Raw genomic sequence first — 9217 nt, 5'->3', positions numbered from 1 at the left:
AATAAATAAATAATAATTAAAAAAAAAAAAAAGTGGACCCAGTGGCTGCAGGCTGGCCCCCATGTCTCTCCATTATTGCTGCTGTAGCACTACTGGTATAAGATGCTGACAAACTGACTTTGGGCCTGAACTTGACCATCACCACATCACATGCAATTGAAGGAGTTTTAAAGCAGCCCCTGGACAGATGGCTAAGTAACGCCCGTATAACTCATTATCAGGCATTACTTCTTAATCCTGCTAGAATCACCTTAGGGGTACCAGTTGCCCTATTTCCAGCCATGCTCTTGATAGACCCAGATTTGGATGCTTCCCTGCTTGATTGTGCCAGAATCCGCCCATGTCCGGCATTACTTCTTAATCCTGCTAGAATCACCTTCCAGGTACCAGTTGCCCTATTTCCAGCCATGCTCTTGATAGACCCAGATTTGGATGCTTCCCTGCTTGATTGTGCCAGAATCCTGGCCCATGTCCACGGTACCCAATCAGATTTGAGAGATACCCTGTTATCTGATGCTGAAGTAACCTGGTTCACTGATGGGAGCAGCTTTGTCCAGGATGGCAAGAGGTATGCAGGGGTGGCTATAATATCATTAACTGGCATCATTTGGGCAGGGCCTCTGCCCACTGGCATTTCGGCCCAAAAGGCTGAACTTATTGCCCTAAGGCTCTGGTATTAAAAAAGGACAAAAAGTTTAATGTGTATACGGATAGCCGATATGCCTTTGCCACCGCGCATGTTCATGGGGAAATATATCAGGAATGGGGCTTATTAATGGCAGAGGCAAAGACTGTCAAAAATAAAAAAAGAAATCCTAACATTGCTGAAGGCTGTCTGGCTGCCAAAAAAATTGACAATTATCCACAGCCCAGGTCATCAAAAAGGGGCCAATTTGATTTCCCAAGGAAACAATCGAGAGGATCAGGCAGCTAAAGAAGCTGCCCTCCAAATTGACTCAATCTTGGTCACCACATTATTTGACCCAGGTGACCCAAACCTCCCTGAAAATCTCAAATACACCAGGGAGGGCCTAAAATGAATAAAGGGACTGCCATGGACCCAATGCCTGGAAGGATGGTGGAGGCCAGCAGAAGAAAAGCTGATCCTCCCTGAAAAATTAGAAAAACAAATGTTGGCAAAAATACACCGTTCTTCCCACATGGGCATCAAGAGGATGCAGGACTTAATTTGACATGTTGAAATAAAAATCAAGGACGCCAATTTAAAGATTAAAGACATTGTCAATGGCTTTAAGGCTTGCCAACTCACTAATGCAGTGTCAAATATTAAAAACCCAGGAATCCGACTTCGGGGGAGAAAACCTGAAGCCTATTGGGAAATGGATTTCACTGAGGTAAAACCTGGCAGGTATGGATACTGTTATTTGCTAGTCTTTGTAGATACTTTTCCAGGATGGACTGAAGCCTTCCCTACTAAACATGAAACAGTTCAAATGGTGACAAAGAAACTGTTGGAAGACGTCCTCCCCAGGTACGGCTTTCCACAGATGATAGGATCAGATAATGGACCAGCTTTTGTGTCCAACGTAAGTCAGAGTCTGGCCACAGTTCTGGGGATTGATTGGAAACTACAATGTGCTTATAGGCCCCAGAGTTCAGGACAGGTAGAGAGAATGAATAAAACTCTGAAAGAGACCTTAACTAAATTGACCTTAGAGGTATGGCTTTCCACAGATGATAGGGTCAGATAATGGACTGGCTTTTGTGTCCAAAATAAGTCAGAGTCTGGCCACAATTCTGGGGATTAATTAGAAACTACATTGTGCTTATAGACCCCAGAGTTCATGACAGGTTAAAAAAAAAAAAAGAACTCTAAAAGAGACCTTAACTAAATTGACCTTAGAGACTGGCAGTGACTGGGTGACTCTCCTTCCGTTCACACTCTATCGAGTGTGTAACTCCCCTTACCAGATGGGAGTAACCCCTTTTGAGATCATGTTTGGAATGTCCCCTCCCATTATTCCTAACCTCCAGGCAGAAAAGATTACTAAATTTGAAGATCGGGACCTGTTGGACAACCTCAGAGGAGTCCAATGGTCCCATAAACATGTATGGCCTAAACTACATGCTCTTTATGAGACAGGACCCCCTCCAGAACCTCATCGATATTGACCCAGTGACTGGGTCTATGTTAAGAGGCATCGGCAAGGATCCTTAGAGCCACGGTGGAAAGGGCCCTATGTCATCCTACTGACCACCCCCACAGCCCTCAAAATGGATGGTGTAGCATCGTGGATCCACCATACACATGTATGGCCAGCTGACCTGTTCGCTGTAGAGGACTGCGCATCCCCAGCTTCAGGATGGGGAGTTTCAAAGGACCCCAACAATCCGCTCAAGCTAAAACTCACCTGATTTTCAAACTGTTGACTGTATATACTCTGTTCCCCATGATCGCCACTTCTGCTCCAGGAAGCCTGCATCAACCTATGAATCTGACTTGGGTCCTCCAAGATGTGAAAGGAGTTAATATATTGTTCCAGATCTCCCAAGTAGTGCCTCCGGCTACTTGGTTCCCAACTCTGCACTCCCATTTAGATGCCTTCTTTGATTTCAAAGGGAGGCACACATCCTCATGCTCTAACTAACTCTCCAGGCCCATACAGAAAACCAGGCCAGTTCTATGTTTGCAAAGGGCCTGGAACTCCAAAATACAAGTCCCAGAGAAATAGGTGTGGAGAGGATAGTGCTACTTATTGTGCTTGCTGGGGCTGTAAAACAACGGGACACATATGGTGGACCCCCCAGGGAGGAGATCTTATTCAGGTAACATGGGAGCAACCGATACCCACTAATCCTCATAAAAATGGTAAGCTCAATATTAGTTTTACTGAAAAAGAAAAGAGAGCCACCAGCTGGAAAGCGGAAAAAAAATGGGAAATAAGACTCTATGTGGGCTAGACCAAACCAGATGCAGGAACTTTATTCTCTATTTGATTAAGAGTAAAAGTTCCTCAGTACCAGACCCGTTTGGTCCCCTTGGGACCAGGTGATGTTTTAAAGGTCACCCCAGAATCAATCTTGTCAAACACAGCAGCCATGTCAAATAATGGTTATTCTGACAGCCATGGCCTTCCTATAGGCGACACTGACCTGCTTTGGTCACTAATGGTCCAGACTTACCAGATACTCAATGATACCAGGCCAGACCTCACCTCATCATGCTAGTTATGTTATTCATCAAGGCCCCCATATTATGAGGGGATTGCATTCATAGGAAACACCACCCTAGCGCTGGACCAAGACAGCTGTAGATTGGTTCAGCAGGATGAAATCAGGCTTACGCTACAAGATGTTTCAGGACAAGGGCTGTGTATAGGCAAGCCCCCTCATGAGTATACTGCCCTATGCAACCAGACTCTGCCAGTGCTGGCCAATAACTCCTACTTGATACCACCAGATCAAAGATGGTGGGCATGTACTTTGGGATTAACCCCATGTGTCCATTCTAAAGTTCTTAATCAATCATCAGATTTTTGTGTTCTAGTACAACTAATCCCTAGAATTATTTATCACTCAGACCAGGATATAAATAGGGCCCTGACCGGGCAAGGACCCCTTCACCGTAATCGCCAGGAAAGAGAAGTTGTTACTGCCATCACCATATCCGTTTTTCTGGGATTGGGACTGGCAGGAGCAGGTACAGGAATTTCAGCCTTGACCTTACAAAGCCAAAACTACCGTACCCTTGGAGCTGCAATAGACCTGGACATCCAGAACTTAGAAAAGTCTATTTCCCATCTATAAGAATCCCTAACCTCCTTGGCAGAAATGGTTCTGCAGAATAGGAGAGGCCTAGACCTGTTGTTCTTGCAGCAGGGAGGCCTCTGTGCTGCCCTTAAGGAAGAGTGTTGTTTTTATGTAGATCACTCTGGGGTCATCAAAGAATCCCTGGCCAAGGTTAGAAAAAGTCTGGCTCAAAGACAGAATGAATATAGGGCTAAACAAGGATGGTTTGAATCCTGGTTCAATAGCTCCCCTTGGTTGACCACTTTGATTTCAACCTTACTCGGACCCCTCTTCATTCTGATTATGCTCTTGACTTTTGGGCCTTGCATTTTAAATAAATTGGTAGCTTTTATAAAAGAGCGGCTGGGAGGTATACAGCTAATGATAATGCGGACCCACTATCAGTCCCTCCAGAGTCTTGAGTGATAAAGAACACGAGATGAGGGAACGCCCATGATTAGGCCCCCAAGGTACTAGTCAGAGGGGGGAATGAGAGACCTGAGTGTCTCCATCTTGGATAAAACCTCCATGGGACTGACCCATCCCTGGGCCTTGTTCCAAGAAAAACCACAATACTTGGAACAGATAGAGAACAATTCCCCCGCCAATGGTCAATGAACCAGGGACAGGAAAGTACTAAAAGTCCAGATGTCTTTTCAGATTTCCTGAAGCCAGCAGTTTATGGTTTGGCACTGGGCTGCAACCAATCAGATGCTTGCCAGGCTGGAGACCCCCTACTCCCCTACTTGCTGAACTTGCTAAAATAAAACTATAAAAACCTCTGTCTTCCAAAGAAAGGGGTCTCACATCTGAGATACGCTGAGTCAGTGACAGAGTGGGCCCAAGCTTAAGCTTGCAACAATAAAAGAACCCTTGTGTGTTTGCATTGGTTGGCTCCTTGGTGATCTTTGGGGTCTTGCAAACTGGGCACAACACTTCCACTATTGCTGTTCTGCATTTACTCTATCACAGGCCTAAAGGCTACCAGACCAAGTGACCTAGACTGAAATCTGTGAACGCCTGAGCCAAAATAAATCTTGAACCTTGTAAGTTGCTTACTTTAGATATTTTACCACAATGGAAGAAAGCTATCACAGGGAAAAGGGAAGAAGGCAGAAAGAGTTGCCATGCCCCTTCTCTCCTCGTGCAACACTGTGACCTTCATGCTCAGTCTCACCATTACCCCAGTCAGTCATGCCACTGCTTGTGTCAGTTACTTGTTTCTTGTTTCTCCTGAAAAAGCAAATAAGAACGTGGCTCACAATTTGAGGGTACAGTCCTCATTGTAGAGAAGGATGGCAGCAGGAGTGTGACAGCTGGTCACATGGCACCTACAACCAGGAAGCAGAGAGCCATGAACACCAGTGCTCAGCTTGCTTTTGCCCCTTGATTCAGTCCAGGACCTTGGCCCATGGAATGGTGCTGCTCACATTTAGGGTGGATCTTCCCATGTGAATGAATCTAGAATCTCCCTCACAGACCTGCCTAGAGGGTTCCCTGAGGGTGATTCTAGATCCTGTCACTTGCAGTGTTAACTACCAGACTGCTCATTAACACCTTAATAGGCCCTAGGCTTCCATTTATTGGTGAAAGAACATTTCCCTTTTGGTATCAGTAATAATACTTTGTATGTTCTATAAACTGATTAAAAACTGTAGTGGTCTATGGTGTACATATTTAATTCCAGCATTCAGGAGACAGAGGCAGGAAGGTCTCTGTGAGTTTCAGGCTGGCCTGGTCTACATAGGGAGTTCCAGGCCAGCTAGAACTAAAAGGGAGACCCTGTCTTGAAAAAATGAATAAATACATACAAATAAATAAATAAAGGGATAAAATGATTATTGGTAAGTATTTCCCCCTTCAGTGATTAAACATTAATAGTAGGGTTTAACGAGGAAACTTATTAAAACACAAGCTGACAATAAGCTTTCAAAGACAAAGGCTTCATCAGAATTCTTCAATAGTACGTAGATAAGTTGCTGATGAGCTGACAGCTGACCAACTTCTTGATAATGCAGACTCTTTGCAGGTAGACAACAGTGATGACTGAGACCTTAGAGACACAACAGTTAATGTTCTTGGATATTTTTATGCGTAGGAGTGTTATGCCTGCATATAAGTAAGTGCTCACATGTCATGCAGTGCCCACAGAAGCCAGAATGTCGAATCCCTTGGAACTGGAGTTACCAACAGTTGTTAGCTGCCAAGTGGGTGCTAGGATTTGAACCCAGGTCTTCTTCAAGAGCAGCCAGTGCTTTTAATCACTGAGTTATCTCTCCAACCCCCATAGACTTTCTTTTTAAATATTTTTCGTTATTTTATTTTATGTGTTTGAGTGATTTGCCTGCATGCCTGTAAGTGCACCCATGTTGTACAATGCTCAAGGAGGTCAGAAGAGGGCATCGGATCCCCTGGAACTGGAGTCACAGATGGTTGCTAGCCACCATATGGGTGCTGTGAACTGAACTTGGGTCCTCTGCAACAGCAGCAGCCAGTGTTCTTGACTGCTAAGCCATCTCTCCAGCCTCTAATGTTCTTGGACTTTTTTATTTTAACATCCCCACTACTGGACATACTAAGTGCTCAATCAATATTGAATAAACGACTGAACACATTTTTTTGTTTGTTTGTTTTGAGACAGCATCTCCCTGTAGCCCCAGCTGACCTTGTTATGTAGACCAGGCTGGCCTTGATCTTACAGAGATCCACCTGCCTTTGCCTCCTGATTGCTGGGATTAAAGGCTAGCACCACCACACCAGGCTGGAACACACCTTTCTTTAGAGCCCTCAAATCTCTCTTTTTTAGCACATTCTTCTCAGAGCCGACCTCTAACATGCCTCCAATAAAGAATCTAGATACATTACTTTCAACTAAGTTCCATCTTGTGAATCTGGGATTACTTAGAAATACCTTGATTCTTGGGATGTCAAGTAAGACCTACAATGTACTTGGCATTAAAAGAGTGAAGTTAGCCCAACTTTCTGAGTGAACCTCACTTTGTGGGTGTCATGTTTCTGATAGCATATGAAGAACCTCTGTGGAACCATCAGCTTTGCCTACTCACTCAACTTTTCTCCTAACATTTAGAAGGGATTGTTTTTCTCTGTCTTGAAACCCAAAACAGATTAGCATAGCTGTATGGGAATTTAGAAGCCATATTGCCCAAACCTCTCACCAGACAAGGAAGTTGAAGTTCAGAGTAGCTTAATGGTGAACTTACAGTCAGTAAAGTTACACCAAGTAACTTACTAGTGTAAGTTACTTACACTAAGTAAAAACTTACTTTTACTTAGGCTTGCTAGACTCAAATAACAATGACCAGTCTCAGGCTAGTGATGTTTTTTCCACCAAGCAAGGGCTTCTGGAATTGACAGAGGGAGGCAAGGGAAGGATGCTTACCAGAACTATTGAAGCTATCCATTATGATTAGTGGTAATGGACACAAATTGAAAAGAATCAATGAGGTAGAACTATTTATATAAAGTAACATGGAAGCATCTCCAGACATAATCGAATAAAGTTGCCATGTAGTATGTCAAATACCAATCCATTTATGTGAATCAAAATGAATAGCGTATATTTTTCTCTGGATAGGGCCTGGAAGGATGGATTGTGCCCTAAGAACAGTGCAGGGATCTAGGCTAAGGGATAGGATCAAAGCAGTATGCCCGTATCTGTATTATTTGAATATTTATAAAAGAAATCTATGCATCAAATGCATAAGAATTGACTTCAAAAATTAAAACTTTATGCTTTGTGGCTCCATGCCACTTTAGTGCCTTTGCTCCTGTCACCATGGATCATGCTCTGCGGTGCTCATCCTGTTGTCTCATCCCACTGGAATGAGATCCATCCCTCGTCTTTGAGGTCTGCTATGCAAGAAAAGGATAAATGGGACTCAGTGCCCCTCCTTCACACTGATTGCTATCTAATACCTTGGACACAATAGTAACGATAATGGTAATAACAATAATAACTGAATACGCAAATACTACTACTAAATATCAGTAGCTAAGCCCTTTTGAACACTAACTCTACTCTAGACACTGTCCTAAGCACCTTCATGCTTTTTTAAAATTTCATCTTCAGTATCACTCTTAAGATAGGCACTGTTATCATATCCATTTTAGAGATGAAAATTGAGGCTTGAAGAAACCAATTAACCTGACTATGGTCTTAAGGTTGGTGGGTGGAGAAGCCTGGGTCTGAACCCAGGCAATTTGACTCTGGAGTCTCTTCCTAGGCTCAGAAGTGGGCACTCCTTAGAGACATGAGGACTGCTGTGTCTGTAGGAGGGGTACCAGCCTGGAAAATAGGATTTGATGCAAACCTGAAAATGCAGGACTTTGGAGCATCCTGAAGTGTACTCTGCTTCCCATGGCTTCCTCCTTGAATTCTTTTGAGCCTTTTTACTTAAGTTTTTATTGCTCCAGGGTCACTAAGTCAAGTACATTGTTCTCTCAGACAATGTGTAGTGAGAAAAAATAAATTCTTATCTGGAGGGTAGAAACCTGTATAAGCCCCACAACAATGTCTCAGTTTATTTTGTGCAAAACAACAACAACAGTAAATAAAAACAGCAGGAAACATCTTTGAATGGAGATCAGGGCTAGCCTGCCTGGGCCAGTGAATAATCCCCCTTTCCCCCTTTTTCTTCTTTTAGTATTTACTTTGGATGTCAGTTTCATTCCTTAGCATGGGAAGCATGAAGTGGTAAGTTTTTAGGTAATTTTTATAGCTTATGCAGCAAGAAAATCCCCAACAGGCGTGCCTAGAGGCTCATCTCCCAAGATGGGTCTATATTCTGTCAGGTTGACAGTTCACATTGACCATCAAATGTCAGATATATGAATAAGCATTCTGGATTATTAACCTCAACCAATCTAGAAGCTAGAAAAAGCCTCTCCTGAAGGCACTGCTGCGTGCCCTCCTATTTTGTATTACTCCACCCTTCTTATCTATAGTTAATTGTGCTCATTAGTTTGTGTCAGACACAAACCTGGAAAGAGAGAACCTAAACTGAGATAGTTCCTCCATCAGACCGTCCTATGGGCCTATCTGTGGGGCATTTTAAAAAACTGCTAATTGATGTAAGAGGGCCCAGAATGTTATGAGCAGTGCCATCCCTAGGCAGGTGGGCCTGGGATATATCAAAACCATAGCTAAGCAACCAGAGGAAGCAAGCTAGTAAACAGAATTCCTCCATGGTCTGTGCTGAAGTTCTTGCCTCCAGGTTCCTGTCTTGACTTCCTTTGATTGTAACTGGAAGGTGAAATAAACCCTTTCCTCCTCTGAGTTGTTTTGGTCAGTGTTTCATCACAGCAACAGTAATCAAACTAGAATACCTATGTAGGCTCAGTGCAAGCAATTTATGCTTTCTTCCCCCAAGTTTCCATTATATAAATGCTCACGGCTCTTAGGTCTGGCAGGAGTTGGACAACAGTCCCAAGACCACATGATCTTTTT

The sequence above is a fragment of the Nannospalax galili genome, unplaced genomic scaffold (genome assembly GCF_000622305.1).
Source record: "Nannospalax galili isolate Female #2095 unplaced genomic scaffold, S.galili_v1.0 scaffold158, whole genome shotgun sequence".
Classification (NCBI taxonomy): Eukaryota; Metazoa; Chordata; class Mammalia; order Rodentia; family Spalacidae; genus Nannospalax; species Nannospalax galili.
The sequence above is the reverse complement of the archived record's forward strand: the minus strand, read 5'-3'. Positions refer to the sequence as shown.